The sequence below is a fragment of the Zootoca vivipara genome, chromosome 4 (genome assembly GCF_965207765.1).
Source record: "Zootoca vivipara chromosome 4, rZooViv2.hap1.1, whole genome shotgun sequence".
Classification (NCBI taxonomy): domain Eukaryota; kingdom Metazoa; phylum Chordata; class Lepidosauria; order Squamata; family Lacertidae; genus Zootoca; species Zootoca vivipara.
Window position 1 is genome coordinate 64,750,346 of NC_142587.1, and position 26,323 is coordinate 64,776,668.

A 26,323-nucleotide genomic window follows, 5' to 3' on the forward strand; every position below is an offset into this window, starting at 1 on the left:
GATCTAAATTTAGACTGAAAAGCCAGGGCAACAGGAATGTCTTTTCCTGGTGTTCAAAAAGCTGCCACTGTTGGTGCTATGCGGGGCTTTTTTTTTCCAGCTGGAACTCACTGGAATTCAGTTCTGGCACCTCTCAGGTGGGCACTATTGCTATTATAAGAGAACAAGGATATTGTTCATGCTGAGGCCTTCATGCTGAGTTCTGGCATCTCTTTTTCTAGAAAAATAGCAGTGGTGCTATGTGACTTTCCTGGGGAGAGTGTTGCACAATTGGGGAGCTATCACTGAAAAGGTCCATTGTCTCATTGACAACCTCTGTACCTCCATCAGGGGAGATACCCAGAGAAGACCCTCTGGTGCTGATAATAAGTACTAGGTAGGTTCATATGGGGAGAAATGTTCCTTGAGATATCAGTGTCCCAAGCCATATAAGGCTTTATAGGTTACCATTTTTTAATTGAAGCCAGAAACCAATGGGTAGCCAGTGCAGCTGGGTAAGGATTGGTGTTATATACTCAGAACATCTAGTCCCATTCAACAATCTTGCTGCCAACCTCTGCACTAGGTGCAATTTCTGAACCATCTTCAAAAGTGCACTCAAGTATAAGCTGTTGCACCACATGAAACCCAGACAACAGAAGCTAGGCTATCCCCATCCAAACAGTCACAGCTAGGCCACCAGCCTAAGCCTTCTGTGTCATGGATGTCACTTGTGCCTCCAGAGACAGGAACAAACCCAGAAGTACTCCCGAGCTGCACACCACTTTCATTAGAGAAAGTGCAATACCATCCAGAGAAAGTTGAACCCTATCTATCTGGTCTAGAGAGCCACTCACCAACACTGACTCAGTCTTATCTGGATTAAGTATGGAATAGTATGGAAACACAAATATCACAGGGTTGATGCATGAATTACTGATGGCTCACCTTCATGCAGTAAATCCAACTGATGTCAGTGACATCCATTTTAGCCTTGTCACAATTGCCTTTCTCTCAAGTGGGTGGGTGAGTGGTTTCAACAATATCACCATCAGGGTGTCCCACATTTATATAGATACAAGAAGAGCAGTTTGGGATGAAGTCAAAGAGAGATGGCAACCACACAGCATTTTAGTATCTTAAGACTCAGACAATATATGTGAAGTGATTTGAGCTCTTATGGGAAAAACCACACACTGTACCGATTTTGCGTAAAGGCTAATCTATAACACAGCATTTATTAGTTAAGTGCAATATAGCAGATACTGTATAAGAACAGATAAGGTTATCAGTATAGTTGAACTGCAATTTTAGCAGCGCATGTAGACAAATAAAATGCTAGGTCAACTAGCTATTTAAGAAATGGAGGTAGCTGCCAACGTGAGTGTTTATTTAAAAAATTGCCTAGTATTAGTTTGCTGACTACATCTCTGAGTTCTTTTCTGAAAATATTTTTTTGCTGTGTTGATTTATGCAGATGAGACCAAAGAACAATTAGGGTCAAGGCAACTGACATATACAAAGTTCTGTCTAATGTATTTTGAAATACACATTTAATTACTATGTTGCTTGGCCTATAGGTAAAATTGGATCAATTCAAATAAGACAAATGGTTTGAGGGGCAGGTGTTGGATGTTGGTGGACACAAATAATGAAGGGGTCAATTCATGCAATTTTGTTCTCATAGCACACTACATGGGGGATCATCAGGACATAATTATGCTCAAGCTCGCAGATGAAAGGATATCGCAAAATGGGTTTAAATATTTCCTATACTGTATAACCTGCAATAGTGCATATAGTGCATTTGAGGAAATGTATTTGGTTTTTTAAAGCTCTAGTACGTTGTTGAAAGTAATAGCACAGAAAATGTAAATTTAACCATAATTTCTGTTTTATTTTTTAATATATATACATATATCTGGAGAATCTGCTCCCATTTAATAATCAACAATATGCTGGATGCTGTACAGAACACTGGCTCTGCATGGAAGTCTAATAGTCATTAGTTAGTCAAATGCCACAGGGCTCAAAGCAGGAGCAAGTGGTTCTCTTTAATAATGGTAGGCACAGCAGTACATTTTGGTGTGTACAGAGGCTGCCAGAGAGCTAAAATACAGTATAGCACGGCTAGTAAAACACTGCTGAATGCATTTTGCATCATGCAAATATGAATGAAGATTAAGATCCACAATTCTAAAATGACTTTATGATGAGGCATTTAGAAAAGGCATTTAGGGTGGGCTTGAACATTCATTATGTGTGTGGTGATAGATGAAGAGTCTTATATTGTTTGTCAATGGTGTATCAGTCAATCCATGTTGGGTTGCATGGACCTGTAAAATTGGATCCTCAGTATGAAAACTGAATTAGTTACTGACAAAATCGAAGCCTACAGCTGATATCCGAATTGAAAAAACATACTGCACTTCCACACCTTGGCTGTCTATTCCCCCCCCCCAGCTGACAGCAAGTTTAGTTACCCAATTATAAATCTCTGGAAATAGTCCTTAAAAGAGAGAGCCTGCCTGCAGCCTTACTTACAGCAGTGCAGATTGATTCTTTCTTTCATCTTACATTAGGTGTTTCTTTATGGCGCTCTCACACATAGCCCAGTAAAAAAAAAAAGGCTTTCCCAAAATAACCTCGCTTTGATGATCATTTTTTTGTTTTTTGCCCAATGTCTCCTGCAAAGGTAGAATTCTGTACTCTCAGAAATCAATAGGAATTCATCTGTTGACATTCTGTGGCTTTTCCTGTCATCATGAGTATCCACAGATTGCTAAGTAGTAACGAGACTGGTTGCCATGAGGCGCCCAAAAGAAAGAAAAGTAGGATCCAGGATGGCTCAGATGTTTCCTTTTATTAGACCAATTATGCTGCTAGGGCAGAATAGCAAGTGCTCAGAAATCTCCTGAGGAGAGCAGGACCCACCTGAAAGCTTTTCTACTGACTCAGCCAACAGAGGTGGTCACTTACTTTAAAAGATTTAATCTGAAACATTTTGGGAACCCAGGTTTTTTTAAAATGGGACAGCCAATGCAGTCTACTGGATATAGTGTCTGATATTTTAAATGAATTTTATTTGATAACAAGTATCAAACAATGAAAACATACACTACAGTGTTTGGGTTTTAGGACACCTGGGTTGGGCTTGTATAAGGGCAAGCAAGACAAAGAATGCAAAAGCATATTGCGGGTTAAAATATATAAAAGATAATGCTAGGGAGGGTGGTAATAGTGAAAGTGCATGTGCATGCAAATGGGATAATTAGTTTCAGATGATCACATCTATGAAAGATACCTTTGCTACAGAAAGCTAAGGTCAGAATCCCACTTTGTAAACCGCTTTAGGTTTTATTACAATCTAGCAGTATACAAATCCTGTGAAATAAATGATAAATTAATATGATCCAAAAAGACCCATGTGCACAGACTAATCTGATATGCACTGAAACTCTCCGAGGTTTCCCTTGCAGTTGCAAGGGCTCGTGCAGGACTGAAGACTATTTTACAGGAACCACTGACTTTTCAGGGGAGTAAGAGGCTTCTGTGTGAATATAGGCCTCAGAAGCCTACCGTGTATCTGCAGAAGCAATGGTGATGTCTTCAGAATACCACCCAAAACAAATGAATACTAAGTTTGTTGTTAGGAAGGTGACAGGTATGGGTGTGTGCGCTTTCATGGCAGTGTGATGAAGGAAAAAGAAAATGAGCAAAAACCCCACAAATGAACCCAGAGGCACTGGCTTTCAGATTTTTGTTTAAGCTATGCTACTGAAACTGATGCCCTCTGGTTCCCATTCACTCCGTTTTTTAAATTAGTTTTTTTTATATTCCACCCATCTGAGATACCTGTAGGAGAAGCAGTGCTTTCGATCAAGCAGTGGTCTGATCTCATGGTCTTTAACTCACTTGAGTAAAACAAGAGTCATGATGTGTATGGAAACTAAAATGGAGAGCTCCAAAATTTCACAGCTTCAGATCACTCTTCAGGCTTAGAATAATTGACCCACCACTGTGGCCAGAGCCTGGGGAATCCTGAGTTCCACTTCCTCTCCACCATGCATGAGAATGCAAAGGCTTCTTTCCACCCCCACCGTCAGCTACCAAAGTGGGGCAAGTCAATAGACACTCGCTGATGAGAAGAAGCCAAGCTTTTGCCAGCCCATCCCGAGGATCCAATAACTCTTCTATGCCTGTGGGGGCTGCCCTTTCCCCCAGCAGCCCTGGGCTGCTTTTTTTAAAAAAAATATTTTATTATTGCACATTCAGTCTTGCCCCCCTCTCCAGCGCATCCCTCTCCCTTCCCACCCAACAGTTTCCCTTTACCTTGATTGCTGGAGACGTGGCTGCAGCCCGCCGGACACGCTGTCAGCAGAGGGAAGACCAGGCTAAATTTCCAAAGGAAGAAGCCCCTCATTTCACTGCTGCCCATGGCTGGTGCTGGAGCCCCTTGTCCTAGCCTCCGGGAGAGGCAGGGGGCTTCAGCTTCTCTTCCTCCTCCAGGCTAATAGGCAATGCCTGAGGCCCCAAGGGGGAAGGAGGGTACAGGCTACCAGGCGCTGCCAAGGCTGAAGAAATCGCATCCACCTGAGTGGGAGGGCGTCCTGAGCCGAGCCAGGCTCCCTCTGAGCAGCAGCAGAGGCCGAGGGACACCGTCGAGTTGGGAAGGCTAAGGGCTTGCGAGCAAGGCGAGGAGCGCGAGGCAGGCAAACTTTCCCTGGCTGAGGCGCAGTGTACGTAAAATCCGTGTGTGTGTGTGTGTGTGTGTGTGTGTGTGTGTGTGGAGGGGGGAATTGCCCAGCCTGGTGGTGCCCACCTGGCTGCCTTCTTGAGTCTCACTTCTCTTTCAGCCTTGCAGCACCATCCCGTTTACTGGTCGCCAACCCCACAACTGCAACAGCCTCCTGGGGGCAGCGACATCTTCGCCCCCCTCGCAGAATGCCCGTCATCCCGGCTGCCCATGAGGGGCAGGCAGCGCTCGGGAGCCAGAATAATTTCCTCCCTTGGCGGTGGGAAGGTCCCTCGCTTAGGCGCCTTCTCCGGTCCGCGGCTGGAAGGTGCTGAAACGCTGGACAGCTCCCCGCCTCTGCTCAGCCGTCAAGAAAACTTGCCAGGCGGGATTTCCCAGCCGCCGCCGCCGCGGACTCCCCTTGGCTGGGACGGTGGCTCCCTGACGCCAAGCAGTCGCGGATCACACTCTGTTGGGCTGGTTGTCTTCCGCGCGCCTACCGGCATCTCCGCGCCTTCCCATCGCCTGCGGTTTGGGGCTGGACTATTCTCTTCCCCGCCCTGTCCTCCTCCTTTGCTTTTCTGGAGGGTGGTTGTTTTTGAAGCAAATGAGCCCTGGGCAGGGGAGCTAAGCAGGATCAATATTACCTGGCGTCCGAGCCGGCAGGAGGGCTGCTGAGGTTTTCTGGGCACGCCACATTTCAAGCAGCAGCCACCGCTTGCTGCAGAAATCGCTCTCTCTCTCTCTCCTCCTTCCTCGCCAAAAAAGAGGGGGGTCACGATAATATTGGATCCTTAAATGGGTGTGTGGGAGGGGAGGGGAGGGAAGAAAGCAAGCAATAAAAGAAATCGGACTCTTGTTGTGTCACCTCCCCAGTTCTCTGGAGAAGAGGTGAGACCGGTATGTATATGGATGTGTGGGCAAAAGGCAGAGAGGGAAGAAGATGCTCTCGCTTAAGCTGAGAAGCTGTGAGCAGCCCGCGGGTCAAATACAGCTTGTTCGGCACTAGAGGGGGTTAGTTGACAAGACAAAAAAAAACCCCGAAAACAAAACACAAAAAGGTCTCTCTATTTTGCTTTTGGAGGGCGGCTGTGGCTAAACTTTAAAATTGCATTAGCTTAAAAGGACACTGGTAATCCTTAGGGCGCAGGTGGCAAGTTGTTATCTCCAGCTTTCTCGCTACTCCCCAACGCAAGTGGCTTTCTTCCTTCGCTATGGAATACAATACTTATTTTCCCTTCTTATTTTCTGCCACTCGTAATGCTCAAGGCTAAGGTCAGGAGGAAGGTGAGCGATTTGGGGTTGAGTAAGGAAACTGGAGCACTGAATTCAGAAGTTTTAATGTAGTTTAATTGATAAGCATAGGGGTGGGGGAAAAGGGGAAAAAAGAAGCACTTGCTTTCAAGTCTCACTTAACCTTAGAATAGTGAGTATAAAAGTAATTTAGTGCAGATCAAACCACATAAATACTTTCCACATATAAATATGTGGCTATGTATTTGAGACCATGACCCTCTGCTCCATTATTTTGCAGTATGAATTAAATATAATATAACCCATTTAGCAAATATTTTAGATAACAAATAAATGATCCTTGAAAGTGACCAGGACTTCTTTAACCCAACTGTGTTTGAAAGCATCCCAAGTCAAGTACTGTATGTTGGGCTTCTATGAATACTGCATTACTGTTGAAACAGAAGAGAGGTGATGCTGATTAGGTGTAAGTTGAGGTAATATAGTGGTTATCAGATTGAGCTACGAAATAGAAGTTCCCTGCTTCAAATCTTATTTCAACTTCTTATGCGGCTTCACTCCCAATGTGCAACACTTGGATAACAATGCAGGTACATCTCACAGCATCGTGGTAAGGATAACTGAGATAACATAAGTGAAGCTTTTATTGCTTTAGGACGCAGCTGGAGAACTTGCTCTTCAGATGTTCCTGAACTACAATCCCCATCAGCCCAAGCCAGTGTAACCAGTGGCCAGGTGTGATGGGAACTGCAATTCAGTAATATCTGGAGGCCCATTGGTCCAGATTAGGGTAAATGCTATATAAATACTGTACAGTGGTGACACAAAGAGAGCTAAAACATCCTGGAAAAAAGCGGGGGGGGGGGAGGAGGGGATTACAATAAGACAGTGAGGCAAAGGGAAGCTGAGTGATGTAATGACGTGAGAATGGAATGCCTGTGCTAAGATCAACTGCCTTGAAGTTGGGTGTTTTCAGCCACTGGAGAGGAGTATGCACAGGTGCTGTGCCCTCCCTGGATCTGGCAGCAGCTGAATGCCACTTGATCAGTGCTGATCAGCTGTTTGGCAAGATCAAAATTGGGGGTGGAGGGAGCTCTGGCCAAGGTGAGACACAGGACTTTGCTGCTACAAGTGGGATTGCTGGCCCTCCTGGGTGGGGAGAACAGAGGAGAGGCTGATATTGCTGGCAGCCCAGCTTTTTGCCTGGGTCAAAGCTTTTGTGTTGCCTGACCTCAGTGAGTGTGTCTGCAACAGCTGCAACCTCAGAGGCAGTAGGCTGAGCTGCCAAGAAGGAGGGGTGGGAGGAAAAGGCAACCCCCTAGCTAAGTTCCTTGGTGGGGTTGAGGGGAAGAGTGGGGGCCAGGCAAGGGAAGAGGCACCTGATGGTGACAGGAGGATATGCCAGCCAGCTGTGTGGGATCCAGGATGGTTACAAGTTCTGTGTCTCTCCAACTCCCTGTGAGGAGATGGAGGGCAGGGCTACCCTGCCTCAGGGAAAGCTGATAGGAGTCTCAAGTTGAGATGTTGAGGACGGGGGCAAAATGGGGTCAGCAGTAAGAAAGCATCCGGGGTAGAAAGGGCAGCCTATGCCTTATCCACTGATTTTTACTGAAGAAGCTGGAGTGGGGAAAGTGAAGGGAGAAGGAGGGCATCACTGATTCAGCCAAGGAGGACCGATCTGGGAGCCCAAGTCAAAGCAGCATGTAGAAGCTCGCTTCCCTGAGGGTACATCAACACCCCGAAGCACCCTCTGCTTGGAGGAAGGGGGCAGGGAGTCCCTAGTGAAGGTAACTAAGGGAGGGGGAGCACAAAGAGAACCTATCCCATGATGTAACAGGTGGACGAGGAAAGCGCATAAGAGCATCACTCTTCAGTGCTTTTCCTATATCTTTGTTTGAGATGCTTCAATGTGTACCTTTGCCCAGATGCCTATAACTTCCCATTCAACTACACAGCAAACTTTACCTCATTGACATGGAATGAGATCACAGGACTCCCTAATCAGAAGCATAATTTCATTTTCACACATTTTTTAAAAAAATAAATAAATTATCAGAATTTTGGAAATATTTGAACTCAGGAAGGTGCTTCGTAACCAGTATTGTTGTCTTCTCTGGCTTGGTTCTCTGAGGTCTCAGGCAGAAGATTTCCTTGTCTAGCTACTTGCAAACATTGTCCTCATTTAATTTCACTGCACACAGGTGGTGTAGTGACAATAAAGGTTTATTTATTATTTATTTATTGTAGGGGCCAGGTGCTGAACCAGGAATCTTCTGCATTCAGATCTGCAAGTGTTCGACCAAGTGTCTTATGGCAATGCCCTTATATCTTGGAAAACATAGGAACACTGCAATGAAAGAATGGAGGCCTTCCATTCCACAAATACTATCAGCATAGTATTCATAGTCATACTTCCAGTGTTAAATATGTCTGCCACAAAAGACCCATGGACCACATCGAGAAAGTTGACTATATTATCTAAATTGTACTTAGCTGAACTTTTAAAAACAAACATGTAAAAAGATATATATTTTTAACATCCCAACCCTTTTATGTATTTCTGTGTGTATGTTCATGTGCTGTGTCATAGGCTGTGGGAAAAGCGACTGACAATATAACAGGGGGGAAATCACAGGGAAAAAAAGAATATTGCTTCCACTACCAAGCCGAGTAAAGGCTGAACTCCAAATAACCTTGAACTCTTCAAGACAGAGGAAACAGTTATCACAACAGAACACTGGAAAGAGCTAACAGTACATCTTAGGTGTATGCTTTGTTGGTGAATTTCTTATTAATTGTTCTTGATCATAGTTTGAAAAATTGATTCTAGAGAGACTTACTAATATTTATATTTCCATTAATTCTTTTAGGCTAATTTTCTTTAAGCTTAGAGTTGATTATAATCATTATGCGCATCCTATAAAAATCATAATCACCCTGAAAAACCTTCAGAATGTAATAGCTAGTGGGGGGAGAAGGAATTATATTATCACCTCCATAGAAGGGGGTGGCTCACATTCAGTATTTTTTGTGATTAGAAAAACCAGAATGCAGATTTCCCAATTACAAATGAAAATCAGGTATGGATGTTTCACATTATCTATCTATCTATCTATCTATCTATCTATCTATCTATCTATCTATCATCTCCAGAATCAGAATAGAATTTGGCATACTGTTTATCAACAAAGAACTTTCCTGAACAGTTTAAATATTATTTTAGCATGGCATTCTATAGAGAACTACAATTTATACTGTAAAATAATTTATTCCATTAGGGCAGAATCAAAGGGAAAGCTTTCATCAGACAGACCTGCTCTTGGCAGACACAGACAAAAGTGTGTGTGTGTGTGTGTGTGTGTGTGTGTGTGTGTTTAATAAAAAAAATATTCTTTTGATGTTAATTAACTGTCCTCAGAGCTCAGAGGAGGTATCTAACTGTCCTATTATTTAATTGATTTTCTCTTGCTTTTTAAAACATATACAGTAGAAATATAGACAATGAAAAATTTGCCAACCGACACACATTGATGGCATGCTTATAAACCATTTATTAGTCAAGAAACTACAGAGGAAGCAGCTGTGAAGCATACTTTGTCTGCAGTTTTCTGTAGGCGCCTTGTCTAGATCTGGATGGAAGACAATCTCTCTCTCTCTTTTTAATTCTCTGCCATGCTGCATAGATGAAAATTCTGTGTGGTTGTCTTGTAAGTCATTCTTCAGGATGCAATGTGCAGTGAGATTACTTGGATGTTTGACACTATCCCATGTATTAAAAGGACACTGTGATCCAAACCTTTCTGTGCTGACTGTTTAAAGATTGTGTGTTTTAGGCAACAGAAATAGATTGTTTTATTTTATTTTATTTGTTTATTTTTAAAGGATGCTGAAAGAGATGGTATGTTATGCTTGTAAAAATCTATTTAACTGAGAGAGGATTTAAAAAAAGCTAACAACTCATTGTTAGCTGACAGTTTATTTTAATAAGCCACCGTTAGTTTTAGTTCATGTTTTGCCTGTTCCTAAATGTATTATTCTAAGTCACCCTATATTAGAATTTAGGGTTGCAGCCATAATTTGGGATAAATGGTTCATATGCAGACTGTATAGAGTTACAGTCTAGGTCTACATTTCATAGGCCAATTCGTTATCCCATTTCTACTGCATCTTAATCCGACCCTACAGTTATTTACACCAGTCACTTGAAGTGGTCTTGTATAGTGATTTTGAGACAAGGGTGCCATTCAGTATTTCATAGACCAAGTGAATGATAGGTGATTGATTCTTTACAAAATTGGTGCAGAAGGGAAGAAGGCTGATTATTTAGCTCAAGCTCAGCCTTCATAAAATACAATCAAAGCCCTGTCAATAGTTCACTCTGTTTTGTAATTAACAGTCCCGCAAAATGTGCTATTCAGTTGTTAAGACTGCAATCCTGTACTCACTTACTTTGAAGTAAGTAAGCCCCGCTGAACTTCATGAGACTTAATTTGGAGTAGACATGCATAGGCTTGAAATGCAAAGAGTTCAATTATATTAGCAATTTTCAGTGTTCATGTTTTAGGAAGCAAAGTGAGTAATAGTTCATCAGGAATCAAAAAAGCATTCAGCAGAAAGGTCATGTATAATGTTTGAAGCATGTGAAGGAAATAAAACACATAGCAGTACACAATCAAAGAGAATAAGAGATGTTAAAGATAAAATAGATTTCTCCTACAAAGTTATATACAATATGCCCTTATTTGTTGGAAATACTGCTGGAATAAATGCGGTTTTTAATTTATATCATCAGTTGTGGAGACTTAACTTTTCAAAAACATAGTATAAAAACAAATTAAACAATGGTATCTTTAATTTTATTGTGATTTTGTTAGTCAGTCTTATATCCAATGACATTCAAAATCATATGGAAAAATTCAAAATATTTTTACAGAATATGGGGAAATTATATCACACAATGCAGTTAAAATTTTGAGCTCTGATATAATTTACAGTCTGGTCCTATTCCAACATTTACTCACTGTCAGTGGCTAGCAGCTCGTTTCTAGTATTTTTTATTTATTTTTTTGCAAATTTTGTTATTGACGTGCTGTAGATATAGCAAAAAAGGAATAACAGATGTTTACCTTTGTGTCCTGCCAACACATTATTTCTGGTTTGATGCCAGGGATGCAAAATTATTTTCTCCTACCAACTATCTCCATTGTAAAAATGTGTATATACATTGTCTGTTTAAGGAACTTTAAACTGTACTGCTAAGGTGACTTGCCAACATTTTTGAGTATATCAATCTGATTTTCTTTGATATTGGTTCTAATTTTAGTAGACACCTGCTAAGTTTTATAGTTTCATAACTGAACTTCAGCACCTGTTCATACATTTCTGCAATTCATCTTTATATAAGTTGAAGTTCAACACCTGGCCCTAGAAAAATTGCTAATTCTCAACCTTACAGAGTATGATGATAATGAGGATGGTCTAATCAGCGTACATAGCATTTTAGAGAGTAACAAAAATATAAATAAATAAATAAATAAATAAATAAATAAATAAATATGGTATGAGGTGGGTTTGTAAAGCTGATATATCTACTAGTTATTGAGCTTTCAGCCAGTATTTCATTTGGTTCTATCCTGGATCTTTATCTAATTTTAACAAGGCATAATTGTTAGGTTGCTGCAAAGGTTTAGTTATTCATGGATATAATATTTCATTAACTGAATGCTTGAATGTTTTCTGGATTAAGCAGATATGATATGTTTTCTGGGGGGAGTGCATGCATACTGCACACACACACACACACACACACACACACACACACACACACACACTTGCAGTCCTACAAACCCTCATCTGGTAGTAAACCCCATTGAACACTGTAGGGCTGGGATGCCATTGGGAGTCAAGGACTGCACCCACATAAAAGTTACAGAAAGATGGTAGAAGGATTCTGAGTGAAGATCTCCCAGGGTGAGACACTGGGAGAGGAGAGGAAAGTTCTCAGGTAAGAGCTGGAAGAGTCTGTCATTTTCTGTGGTGAGCTGGGATTAAGTCCTACCTTTGGATAGAAAGAAAATTCTGTGAGTACTGTTTTTGTATTTTAGAAAACCTGATGCTGATTTTTTCCTTTCTATTTTATGCTGTTGCTGTTATGAGAATCTGTATTTTATTATGTATTTCTTATTATTATAATTGCATTTATATAACTGTTTTGATTTTTATATTGCAGAGCTATTAATTTCTGAATTGATGTTTGTGTTTTGTTTTGTAAACCATTTCAGTAATGACTATATAAATAATACGGTAATAATAATAATAATAATAATAATAATAATAATAATACAGTATCATTATAAGAACACCGTTTTTAAAATCAACAATAAAGCATGAATAATAAAATCATCACACAATCACGGCTATAATACCTAACAAACTCAAGGTTCAAAACAGTTTAACTGTGGCTATATAAGCTAGAGAAAACAAGCTGATATTCACTATGTTCTGAAACCACATCAATGTTGTGGCCATCTATGCTTCTGCAGGAAAAGAGTTTCACAGTCAGAGCACAACCACAGAGAAAGACGTATTCTGGGTTCCTACACAAAACCCATGGTGGAACCACAAGCAGGAGCTACTCTGCCAATCTTAACAGGGTATTCTGTGAACTGCCCTGAGACCTCCAGGTATAGGGTGGTATATAAATTCAATCAATCATCAATCAATCAATCAATCAATCAATAAAACAATCCTGGGCTGCCTGAAATAAGGAGAGGCACTCCACTAAACACCCTTGTCTGAATTTATTCAGGGCTCCATATGTCACCATCAACACCTTTGCTGTTGTAAAATTTACCAGTTCTTCTCAGGTATGAGCCTTCTTAATAGTGTGATAACTTGCTAAGGAAGCATAGGATGGGGCTTTAAGATACAGATATGATCAGAGAGATCTCATTTCAAATCCCAGCCCTTGCCATGCCAGGACTGTAAGTTTAGAGCAAATGCAAATTGTTACTATCTATTCCACTTCTATATGTCCTACTTCATTTCACAATACCTTTGCTGTAAGAAATAATGGGGAAATGTCATGGTTTTGAATTAAAAGTGTTTGGCTACTGATGGACAGTCAGGACCTAATATGGTATCTACTTAAAGATTTTAATTGTTTGGGTTTTTTTTTAGGTTGTTTGTTCTTTTTCTCTCCTATGTCCCATCTCAATACAGGTGCCTTGCAGATGAAAATGAGAAAACACTGGGGTTGTAAACCACAGCACAGTACAAATAACAAGAAATGCAAACAACTCGACTTATTACCAAGATGTATATCTTTGCCCTTATCCATAATGAAGGAAGTGCTTCAGGCTCAGGAGCAGACACGGTTATTGCCACCACAGATGAATGTTCTGTTTGAACAATAACTCTGGCTTTTGTTGTGCCTGTATTATCTTTCTGTTTGGCATGATGTGGCATGTATGATTCTATGCACTATGCTAAGATTGTTTGTAGTAAAAGCAAGCAATTCATCCCACAGGACACTATGTTAATGTAGGGCATGATTGCAATCCCTTGCACAGAGAAAATGTCCGATCTTGGCTGAAAATCGTTTTTGCTATTACTATACACAAATTCCACTGTTCATGCTCAAGCATCTGCAACCACAGCACCCAAATGGAAACCAAGCTGTGCCCTGTGACCCTGGCAAAATGCTATGCTATGCAAATATTCTGTTATATTTGTTTATTACAATAATGCATAGTCTACCGTCCTATTAAATTCCCTGGGCAACTAGCAATACAAAATCAATGCTAGAATGAAAACATTTAAAAAACACAAAAACTCTATAGACTGAAAACAGCAGGATCGAGAATCTAAACTGAGAGTGTCAGAATCTCATGGAGATAAAACAACTTAGGCAATTAAAAACAAAGCTCTTCACCAGGCACCAAAATGCATCTAGGAGCATGCTAGGAATTTTTTTTTGTCTCAGCTGGAGACAATTTCAGGGCTCCTGGCACTTGCTTCTTTTTGAGGTATTATAAACACTCAAGGTCCTGAAACTTCTATTGTATGCCATATTAGGTTTTTGTTAAATTATTCTACATACAAAGTGTCAAAACACTTTAGCCTTTCCTTCTTGGCCCTCCCTTGAGCAATTTGGTTGTTCCTTTTCTAGCTGTTTTTAAGATGAGGCAACCAGAATTGTAGACTGTAATCCACAGCACAATATTTGGCAATTAGCGGCATAGAATAATTCATGGCTTGCTCCATATTTACATTTTTTCCCCTGGCTGGAAGCATTTTGAAAATATTTCACAGTGCAATCCTATGCATGTTTACTGAGAAGTAAGTTACACTGGAGCTTACTCTCAGGTAAGTGTGCATAGGATTGCATACCCTCCTACATTTCTCCAATGAAAAGAGGGACATCATATTCCATAATAATAATAACAAAACAACAACAACAACAACAACAACAACAACAACTCTATTATTTATACCCCACCCATATGACTGGGTTGCCCCAGCCACTCTAGGCGGCTTCCAGCATATATAATAACATAATAGAACATTAAACATTTAAAAAACTTCCCTATACAGAGCTGCCTTCAGAGGTCTTCTAAACATTGCATAGTTACTTATCTCATTGACTCAGGGGGTCACATACCCTCTGATGAAAATAGGGACATCCTACCATATCCTCCTATATATCTCCTAAGAAAATGTGAAAGGTAAAGTGAGACATTCTGGGATCAAATCAGAAACCGGGACAGCTTCTGTAAATCTGGTACTGTCCCTGGAAAATAATGGCACTTGGAGGGTCTGAGATGGTTCTGTTGTCAATACATTTTCTGGGTTATAATCAAGTAATCAGTGATTTAGTTAATAAAGTATGTATGTCTCCAAAAACTTTCAACACAAACATGGAAATAGTGTTCCTTTGAAATGCATCTGTTTAAAAACAATGGCGGAGTGCTTCAGTTGTCCATGGTATCTTTGATACAGACATAGCTGAGAGAGTAACTTCCTTTGAACTCCATGTTCCCTTTGTGACAGGAAATTCTCATAAAACATAAAAAGAGACTTTGCTACAAACATTCCCAATTAAAATATATAAATAAATCCATGATGACACTTGGATTAATTAACTTCGCCACTTCATTAAGCCTCAGCATCTCTAATGTTTTGCATACTGTAGGCTGCTTAGAAGATAAATAGGGTGGAGAATAAGTATAGGGACAAAGTCACATCATTGATCCTTCTAAGTTAGTATTGTCCCTACTAATTGGTAGCAGTTTTCTATCATTTCAGTCAGAAGTCTTTCCCAGCCCCATCTGGCGATGCCAAGGAATGAACCAGAGTCATTCTGCATGCAGATTATCACTCTGTCACTGAGCTAAGGACTTCCTCCATATGGAATTTAAAGCAAGGAGCAGCAGTAACACTACTGTCCCTGGCCCTGCTGTTGCTTCTATTAAATACCTACATCATGAGCATCTCATCATAATCCCTCCTCAGCTGATGCCTCCCCCTCCCTCCCCCTCTTTAGGACACATGCTATTTAACAGTAATTTTAAAATATACACCCAGAGAAGGTGAATGGTTATTTTTACCGGAGGTCCACATAAGATACTGCATTATCTCAGAATGCAAGAAAATAAAACCCGAGACCTTCAAACTCTTTTGCAGCCCCGGAGAGTCACCACTAGGGTCTTGCTTACAGATTGTTTGCAGTCTGTCTAATCCCGGCAGTGTTTGGAGGGCATATGAACAATGTGGAGAAGGATTTAAACTAGCAACTTGCTAAATGCATGGCTGATTCCATTCACTAGCATTTAGCATGGATAATGTACTATATCACACAGTTGAGGAACTACAGGCAAAGCCTGACTTTGACTTCTCATCCAGAGATTTCACTCAGCTTAATGGCAATTTGCTCCACAATTCTTACCTTGATTATTCCTACAACAGCCCTGTGCTGTAGGTTAAGTGAAATAGAGTGACTTGCCCTGGAATAAATATGATGGCACACTGTTCTTGCATTGATTCCATTCCTTTCAGCGGGGAGCATTCATGAGAATCTCCCAGCGGATTGTTCACTCAGATTTTGACTGAATACTCTATCATGTAAAACAAATTAAATCTGCAGTCTTAATATTAATGTCAGGAAAATATCTGTGCATGTGGCTTCCCTGACATAAATAGGGAAGCCTCTGACTGTGGAACACACACCGTGTTCATGACAGGAACTTTTGATTGGTGACAGTCTCTGACTGTGTAACTCACTCCACATTTCTTAAGAAGTAGATCCTACTGAGTACAATACAACTTTTTTGTTTTTTTTGTTTTTTTAAAGAAAACAACTTCTGTAATTTCTTAACTTTTTGACTAGTGTTATTTCAAACTGAGCCAGCTTACTGACCATTATTTTAAAGCCTCTTTTCCTTCCTATTGGTTCGTCATCCAGTAATATTTTTCAATAATTTTTATTTGTAATAATTTGTAATCACTATTATTACAAATGAGTTAAGCTAATTTGAATGTGTGGCCTTTGTCTAAGAAATATGGTATTAAATATTTAAAAGTGCTTACCATATGTAACATTTATCCCTTAACGTAACTGCTAATAAAATGGACAAAATCTTGGAGTAAAAATGGAAACGAACATATTCTGGAATTTCCATCAAAATTGTTTAATGAAACTATTCCAGAATTGCAATAGTGACTGGTAAATAAACAGTTTGAATTGTAGCTTAATATTTTATTCAGGGTTTAAAATTTCAAGAAAATCAGGATTAAATGCCAAAAAGAAAGAATGATGGTGTGGTAGAAGTCAACTTAAAGGCAAGAATTTTCCCTTATATTGGTAAGAATAGAAAAAAACATTTCCCCCAATCTTAAATTTTCACAGTAAATATTGCAATATACAGTAACTGAAATCCATTTTTATTCTAATTTGACCAATGCATTTTATATCTTTTTCCTATTTTCCACCATTACTCAAAACATTATGCATAAGTTTTTTTTACAAGCTCCTTTATCTTCTTCATCCAAATAAGTTATCTATAAAAGGATCTAATTCCAATATTAAACCATTTATTTAAACAATAGCCTTCACTTTGGGGGAGCGAATAGGATTGGCTATTGTAACAATTTCACTATAATTAAAAAGAAGAAAATTCTGCCTGATCAACTTTAATCTGTCAGTGTTACTTTTATTTTTATTTATTTATTATACTTATTTGTCACCATAATCTTTTAAATCTCAAAGTGACTTACAAGTTAAAAAAAATAGTTTGTTTCAATGATACAGAAATTTATCTTGCAATTTCCCTAAACATAAAGCTAATAAAAAATGTCTGATTAACCTTGGAATCCTATGCATCCATACTTGGATGTAAGTCACATTGTTTAATTGAGGCTTACTGCCTAGTAAGTGTGCTTAGAACTGCAGCTTGTGCTATCCTATTTTCTTCCAACTCTTGTAATAGATTGGCCAAACTCTATTGCCCCTTAACTATTTAAGTAAATACTTTCCAATACTAAATTCAAAACTAATTTATATATCCCACGAGGTAGTGCATAGTTTATTACATTATTTACCACTGTTTACCAGATTCTTTTGTGTATCTGTTTTTTGTAAAAATGCAAAGGGCAATCATATACATTCTTACTGAGAGTAAGCCCCATAGAGCTCAGTGAGACTTACTCCCAGGTAAGTGTGTCTATGATTGCAGCCAATATGTCTTACCCAAAAGTATTATAATCAGATGATGTCCAACTTTGTAATCTTTGCCTAATTTAACCTTGTATAAAAGCTATGATTAAATTTAGAAATACTGAAAAGTTATCTCCCATGGAGATTAAATTTCAAATTCCATGAATTTGTTTTTGCAGAAGTAACTACCATAGAGTAATCAAAAATTTCAAAAGTAGGGGGTCCATGGCTTGGCTTTTGAAAAATAGGGGGTCCTCAGTAATTAGCTAATTGGGGACCATGTTGTATTGAATAGTTGTGCAGTAGGAAGGATTTCATTTCAGCAGGAGCAGCTTGTCACAAAAGCTAGAACTGCTGGCATTGGTTCTTCACAACTATCAAAAGAGCAGAAGATGTTCTCTTTTTCAGCTAGCCACCATATCTGTCAGGGTGCTGCTTAGAACCTGTTGATAAAACCAATGAATGTGCCAACATGTGTGTAAAGCCATAATCAAGGTTAAATTCAACAGACAACAGAACAAATAACCAAGTTGTGTAAATGATGCCTTGTTTAGTTATCAGTTGCCATATGGACAACAGCTTCCACATTTGTATGGGCCTCTGATTGCTCAGAGAAGACCATTTGTTATTTCTAAATTGAAATTGCATGATAGGACACCTTTAGGCGCCAGGCAAAAATGTTCCTCTTCAACCAGGCCTTTGGCTGACTGACATCTGATGCCATTTTAAATGTGTTGCGGGAGGAGGGATTATTGATTTGTTATTCTTATTTTTATTATGTATTTTGTGGTTTTTATCTTGTATTTTTATGTAGGGAAGGTCACACGCTGCTGTATTCTTTTTAAATAAACAAAATTAAAACCACAATTGCCATTTTTGGTGAATTTCTGAAAAGCAGCAGCACATCAGAGAAGATTGGGTTGATTGTAATAGTGGTAGATTGGACTCAATGAGTCAACACATCTTTGAAGCATAATAACAGAAACTGCATCGGGCCTTGATGAACCATGGAATGATACAAAAATATTATGACAATTTCATCTATATAGTTTTGATAGCTAAAGTGCATTTAGGTGCATACAGATGTGGGAAAGCTAATGTCCAAAGTGTGTTACTGATAATTTTGATAGTGCGGGAGGCTTTGAAACATCATGCAAGGAGGTGGACACTATCAACCTAATGGAGCAAGCAGCAAAATGACTTCATGCTCCTGTGCCATGGAGCACTAATATGGTAAAGCTGGTACTACAGTACAATATATGGACTAGGATTCAGTTCACAGCTACTCAGTGTTTAATGGATAGTCCTGGCATGATGTTTTCTCTAATTGTCAGCCTCTCACCTCTAAAATGCAATTAATAATCTGCTTGACAGAGCAGAGAAAGGCTGAGATAAGAGAAGTATTGTTACATGCCCTGAGCCATAGAGATAGATTTGGCTAAAAATAAATACTAATCCTTTCCATTTCCAATATGCTACCAATGTAGCAATATAGATTCAGCAGTTTCTTCTGAATGGATTGAATGTTGTTGCATAACCACAGCTAAACCCCATGAGAAAATCTGTCCTTTCGTTTTCCTTCTGTTTAAAACTTTTCCTTCTACCGTGCAAATGTTTGATGAATTCATCTTGAAGACAGCAATGAGTCATCTCATCTAAGTGCTACATTTCAGCCTAATATGCCTTCTTATTGGGATCGGAATATTGCTTCTTTTTGCAGAACACTTTGATCTACAGCATTCACAAATAGGACCACAAATCTACCTGTGAAACAAGTGTGAGTTGAGTGGCTTTTTTAATTTTTGTTTTTTAAAAAGAAAGTCTAATCATGCTGAAATATACCAGTTATAATTGTAAGCTAATCAAACCACTGTAGTCAGAGTCTCACTGCAGGCAGCTACCGGTACATTTTTCAGAGAAATGAGAATGGTATTGATATTTTGAGTGATATAATTCCTTCCTTCCAGATGCTCAACTGCATGAATTCATGTGATGATACTTAACAGGTCTTACCCAACGTAATTACAGGATCAACAACCCTTGAGGATGTATAGTACTGTTACAGCAGAAAAGAAAATTGCATTATCTTCCAGCGTCTTAAAATGATGCCAGAAAAACAATAGATCAGGGTAAGAGGTCAGGATAAGGGGAATCAGGGTTCTTGCACATACAAGTAATCATTTCACATTTAACGTCTCACCCATCCAGCTTGAAATATATGCCAAGATATACATGGAAATGATATTTGATGGAACACCATACAACAGATTTTGTGGCCACTTCAATGAACATTATTCCCAGTTTAGGGAAGTTTTTAAATGACTGGGTTTTTTTCTTTTTAAAGATAATTTTAATTAGATTTTCCAAATAAACAAAAAACAACAAAACAAAAACAATTACATTCCATCTTAAATTCCCCCTCTCAGTTCCTTTCGGCCTGCCGAGCTGTGACTTCCCTCTCTCCCGTCATTCGGCTTCGTTTCTCACTCTTAGCTTAATGGGTTTTTTTTGAATATTTTGTTGGAAGATGCCCAAAGTGGCTGGGGAAACCCAGCCAGATGAGTGGGCTATAAACAATAAATATAGAATGGGATGGAAGTCTTAAATAACTGCAGTGAAGTCCCTCCCATGGGGTGGATGGGATTTGTAATATTTGGCAAAAAAATAGCTATGAATTGTACACGTGTGTGCAGGAATCTTTTTCACAGTGAATCAATGGGAAAGAATTATTTTGTTCTGAAGAATGCTTTGCTTTCATGTCAAAGCCTCTGTGAGACCACCTTTCTTAAATCCCTCTTCAAGAGTCACCTTTTCCATGTAGCTTTTAAAACAGTCCTTAGTCTGATTTATCCCACCGCAGGGAAGGAAAACCTGAGGGCCTGCAGATATTGTTAGACTAAAATTAATGTAAGCCATAGTGGGTGAGTCTGATGGGTCCAACAACATCTAGGGATCCACAGGTTCTTAGTTACTATTTTAACTAAGCCAAATCAGAAGTTTGGTTTGAATCCCCACGACGGGGTGAGCTCCCGTTGTTCGGTCCCTGCTCCTGCCAACCTAGCAGTTTGAAAGCATGTGAAAGTGCAAGTAGATAAATAGGTACCGCTCTGGCGGGAAGGTAAACAGCGTTTCCGTGCACTGCTCTGGTTCGCCAGAAGCGGCTTTGTCATGCTGGCCACATGACCTAGAAGCTGTATGCCGGCTCCCTCGGCCAATAACGCAAGATGAGCACTGCAACCCCAGAGTCGGTCACAACTGGACCTAATGGTTAGGGGTCCCTTTACCTTTACCTTTAATCAGAAGTTTGTGTAACTGGAGTAAGTAGTCAGTCAGTCAGTCCATCTTTATTGTTTCAGTCAGGAGAACAAAAAGTAAAGTAACCACAAAATTCAACAGCCCCATACCCTGCACTGTGGGTTTTTGTATTGCCTCCAATTGGCTCTCCTGGCTGAGCTAACCTGTCATCACCTGCTGGTGGAGTTGCACAAGCTTCAGCCTTTTGGCTGGCCTGGAATAAACTGTATCTCAAGCTGGTCTCAAAGTTCTTGCTGGCTGGCTAATGTGGAATAAAACACTGTACCAGCCTATAATTGCTGCAGGGATTGTCCATGATTGCCCAGCCCCCCATTCTAACTATAACATCAAATATATATATATATATATCATGCTACTGAGGAGGTAAAAAAGGCTTGGACTTCAGAAGCTGTCCAAGCTAATCCTGCCACTGCTAATTGGTCTAGCCTATTGTGAGAAGCTAGCACTGAAATAATTGTGTTTCCCTCCTCTTGATCCCTGCCTTAAGTTATTTCTCTTCAGTTGTTCCTGTTCTGTCCATTTTTAGATTGCAAGTCCCTTAGGGTACACCCACACAACCACACACACTGTGTTATTATAATAACAATAGCTAGATATGAAATTCATTTACTATAAGAAAGTGAACAACTTAATTCATTTATTCATCAACCTCTTTCAATAGTTGTTTCTTTCAAAACTTTTAATTTTAGATCTCCATTCTTTATATGCACTGAGAGATCAAAACTGGTTACAGTGTTCTTAATCAAATTTAGAACCTTTCCCCCCTCCTTATAGAACAGGCTCACATGACAGGCATCCCAGCAGGAAATATTTCAGACATTGTCTCTTACTCTGACTGATGTATGTTCTTGTGTGCTCACCAAAACTATTCAGGTTATAACATTTTGTACCCAGAATTATAATAAGTTACTTGTAATGAATATTTATATTTGCTCATGTTTAGTTGGAAAGATTTTCAAGAAATAGTAACAACAACAACAACAACAACAACAACAACAACAACAGGTACCCTGCCCATCTGACTGGGTTGCCCCAGCCACTCTGGGTGGCTTCCAGCATATATAAAACCATAGTAAAACACTGAACCTTAAAAAGCTTCCCTATGCAGTATGGAACTCAGGAGTGTGAAACAAAACTGCAATTTTCAGTTTCATGCAGGACACCACTAGAGGGACTTGTACAGCCAAGAGTCTCTTGCATGAGCCTCAGAAAGACACATGCAGCCAATAAATTATTATTAACAGACAATGGACAAATTGTGCATTTCTATTTTAGGCTGTAAATTTCATAAGAAGAACGAAAGGCATGTTATTTCTCATTTAACGAGTGTGTACCCATTTAACTATATGGTCCTGTAAAATGTTATTATAATGAAATATATATTTGCACATTTATACATTTGTTCAGCTTTGTGTTTTGTTTCCTTTCAGTGCCATTGAACAACAGTGGCATAAATCTTAGCCTCATTGCTAAATTTAGCAGGAAGCTCTGTAATCACTGAGAATGTATGACTCTGTAAATGACAAAAGGACAGGAGAAATAATTTGCATGGATAACAAATGAATGAGGAGTTGGTTTATTTGACAAGACCAAAGGTCACAATAAATCACTGTGAAATAAGTACATAGCAATAGGATCATAAAATGATTAAATTATGCAACACAATCATCATAAAATCTGTTATTAACATCCTTCATGTACATTTGTTGATGTTTTCGCTATAGCCAATGGCCAAAATGGGAATTGAGCAACATATCTAATTTAATACCCTAGATAATTTTCAATTTACCATTGATCCTCATTTAAAACAGGCATTTCTGATCTTATCGTTTGACTCTGATGTTGAATCCAATGGTAGTTTTACACTAGGATTGTAATAAGTTAAGGGGCAATCAGCAAAAATCACTCGTCTTGCCATGTACGGTACAAGCAGAACTGCTTTTCTGCTAGCACAAAGGTGGGAGAAGATTAAGTTGCAAATAATGACCCAGCAGATGACCAGGAAGAGGAGGAGCTAGCAATGGGGATATAAATCTCTTAATCTCCTCTGAATACTTGCTGGGTTGTTCAGCTCTAGAACATGCTCGCTTAGCATGTAATGCTTTGAGCAACGATGTAGCACTCTTAGAAATAGTTTCTTAGTATGCTCTGCTTCATCTCATAATTGCTGGCCCAGTCTGAATCAGAACTGAGGGAATTTACTCATCCTTATTTTTAAGCGCACTATAATTACAAAGGAAACATAGACTCTTGAGCATTTAGTTTTGCCTACATTCCATGAATATGAGCAGCATCATGGGAAGGAGGTTTCCAGCTTACCCCCCCCCCCCAAAAAAAAGCCTTATAAGAAGCTGCTGCTGGAGAGGGACTGTGAGCAACATCATGGAAGGAGTGCTTCTAGGACCAAATAGAAACTGTGAAGCTCTCTTGTTATTTTTGCTAATGGATGCTGCATGTCCTTAAAGTAAGCTTGTTATATTCATAGTATTGAAATGCAGTTTCTGCATGTTATATTGTTGCTTGGCTATGTTACTATGAAATTGTGTCCTTGTTATTGTTTTGCTTTGTTATTATGTAGTGTTTCTTTGAAATGCATCCCTTTCTTCGTTGTAAGCTGCTTTGAGCATGATCTTTTGTGTGTGGAAAATACAAACAAAAAACAAAAAAAACGAATGAATGAAGAAAATGGAGCCCTAACTCAATTTTATTTCCAACAGAGCTCTGGTAGTAGTAGTAGTAGTAGTAGTTGGTGGTGGTGATGGGGAGAGACCCTAAGTGCAGCAGCACTCAACAGGCCTTCTAAATAAAATGTGCCATAGACAAAATACAAACAGAAAAGTTGGCCTACCAAGAAAGCAGTTAAACTTCCATCCATTTTATGTAACGGACAATTAATATGGCCGTTGCACAAATTCTTCACAGCCTGTGTGTCCAGCCTTAAAGCATTTGATCCCATCTGTAGCAAAATGAGTAGAAGTGTATTTCTCTTTTTTGTATAATAACTTGCATCCAGCTCTTCTGCCCAACTTGGGTCCCTTTGTTGGTGTAAATTCATCTCTCAGCCTGCACTCCCCCAGCAGCACCAATTTCTTAGGCTGGGAATTCTTATGTATATAACCCATGATCCGATTGAAGACTTCATCATAACCGAGTCTAATTCCTGACTTCAGTGAAGAATGCTCTTCATCTGCCCCCTTTTAAATTGCAACACCATGCCCAGAGTTTCATTTCATTGTCGGCCAGTAAATCCACCCAATTGTATGGAGCTCCTCACATTTTAATCACTGGACAAAGAGTACGATTGTTCATGGAATCCTGGACTTCTAGATTGTTGTACTCTTTCTTTATTTGCTTCACCTTCACACTTCAGAGATCTCTGCCTGTGGGCAGAAATAGTAATCATTGTTCTCAGAATGGCTTCAGCTTGTTACTGAAGACATACACAGAGTGCCTTCATGCAGAATTCTTTGTTCTCAATTTTGGAAGTAACTCGCTTGAGGATGTAAGATTGCTAAGGCTTCGATCCTAAACACAGTTACCTAGGAGTAAGTCAGTGAGGCTTACTTCCTAGCAGACATGTATGGAATTGAACCGCAAAGATATAGCCAACCTTATGGTTCTCTCCCCACCCCCAAATGAAATGGGTGATTCACAATATGACTCAACACCCATCAAATGAGTGATTCACAATATAAGTCAACATAGGTGACTTAATTAAAATTCCTGGCAGCTTAACATTTGTGAAGAAGAAGTAGGTCACATGACTGCTATGGTTCTTATTACCACAATGTCAGTTTTAGATAGTAAAAACAACCAAGAGGCTTGTGAGATCTTAGAAGACTAACACAACCATCTGTCTATTCAGAAGTAAGTCCTACTGAATTCAGTGGGGCTTATTCTGAGGTAAATGGGTTAGCATTGCAGTCTTGGATTGGTATTATTACTATTATTATTTAATAATAAGAGACATGTTAAAGGTTTCAATCTTTTCATCTGAAAAATGATGTGCTCTTTCATGCTACCATTTCCATCTTTATAGAACTGTGTGCTCACACTTGACACACATACAGATGTGCAGTGTTGGCTCAGGGAGGGGTCATAACTCAGTGGCTAAACATAGACTATGCATGCAAGTCTATGCATAATTCCATGTTCAGTTCCCAGTAGCTGTAGTTTACAATATCTCATGCTGTAGCATTCTGAAATATCTTTCAAATTATATCGGAACAGACTGGGCTAAATTGACCAGTGGTCTTCCACAGCTTAAGGCTGAGTTTCATGTTTAGCTTCACATGTTGCTTAGTTCCATAAATCTGTATCAAAATTTATGCAAAAACGATCAGTTCAGTTAAAATGGAATGAACTCAATTTAACTGAAGTGTCAAGGTTTATGCAAAAATGATATCACGCAGGGCTTATTTAACTACGCTTGGTATTTGAACTGTCATGCTTTAACACCTCGTCTGCTTGAAATGAGTTATAAAAGGGTTGTTTTCATTATGCACAAAATGAATATGGATTCTAGCCTTGTGCAAAACAAGAGTTCCCAAAATGAAGAACAAGCATCTGATGTGTCAAGCCATAGTTTCCTTTACAAACCAAAACACAATTGCTAAAGGATAACATGCATAAGCACAGTTTAATAATGGACTTTGATTTGTTAAGTACACTCTGATTAAGTATTCAAGATACACTGCAGTAGTTTATGCTTTCCTCTAAGAGCATGCCTATTGCACCATTTCCAGGCTGTAAATTATTTACAGCTGTTGAACATTATGCCATTAATAATTTATTTACTTATGAAATTGTAAATTGTAGTGTACTGACAAATTCTATGCAAGCTGGTGTAAGTAATCAGACATACTGGGCGCAATCCAGACCGAGCTATAGGTGTGCCTGTGTGTCATGATGAAAAGAATGGATGCTTGTGGGCTTAAACCCTCTTTTATTGCCATAAGACATAGGTGTGCCAAGCTTGCTGTGTATTGTGCTCAATGAACATAGATATTTGTTGGATATTTTCACACAGTGCCCAGGAAATAAAAGTAGATTTTAATTTTCCAGAGGAGTGACAAAATGGAGTAAAGCTCCCTTCATATTAAAATGTATCCATTACTTTAACAAACCGATTTCTTTTCTGGTGTGTTGTGTGTGTGTGTGTTGTGTGTGTGTGTGCAGAAAGCAGCTGTGTGTCCATACATTCCAACTAATATGGGATATATATATTATGAAGGGCAGTATATAGATGTCCTAAATAGACAAACAAATAAAAAGAATTAGTTCATGCGCTTATCATGCATTAGAAATTTTAAGATCCATTCAGAAGT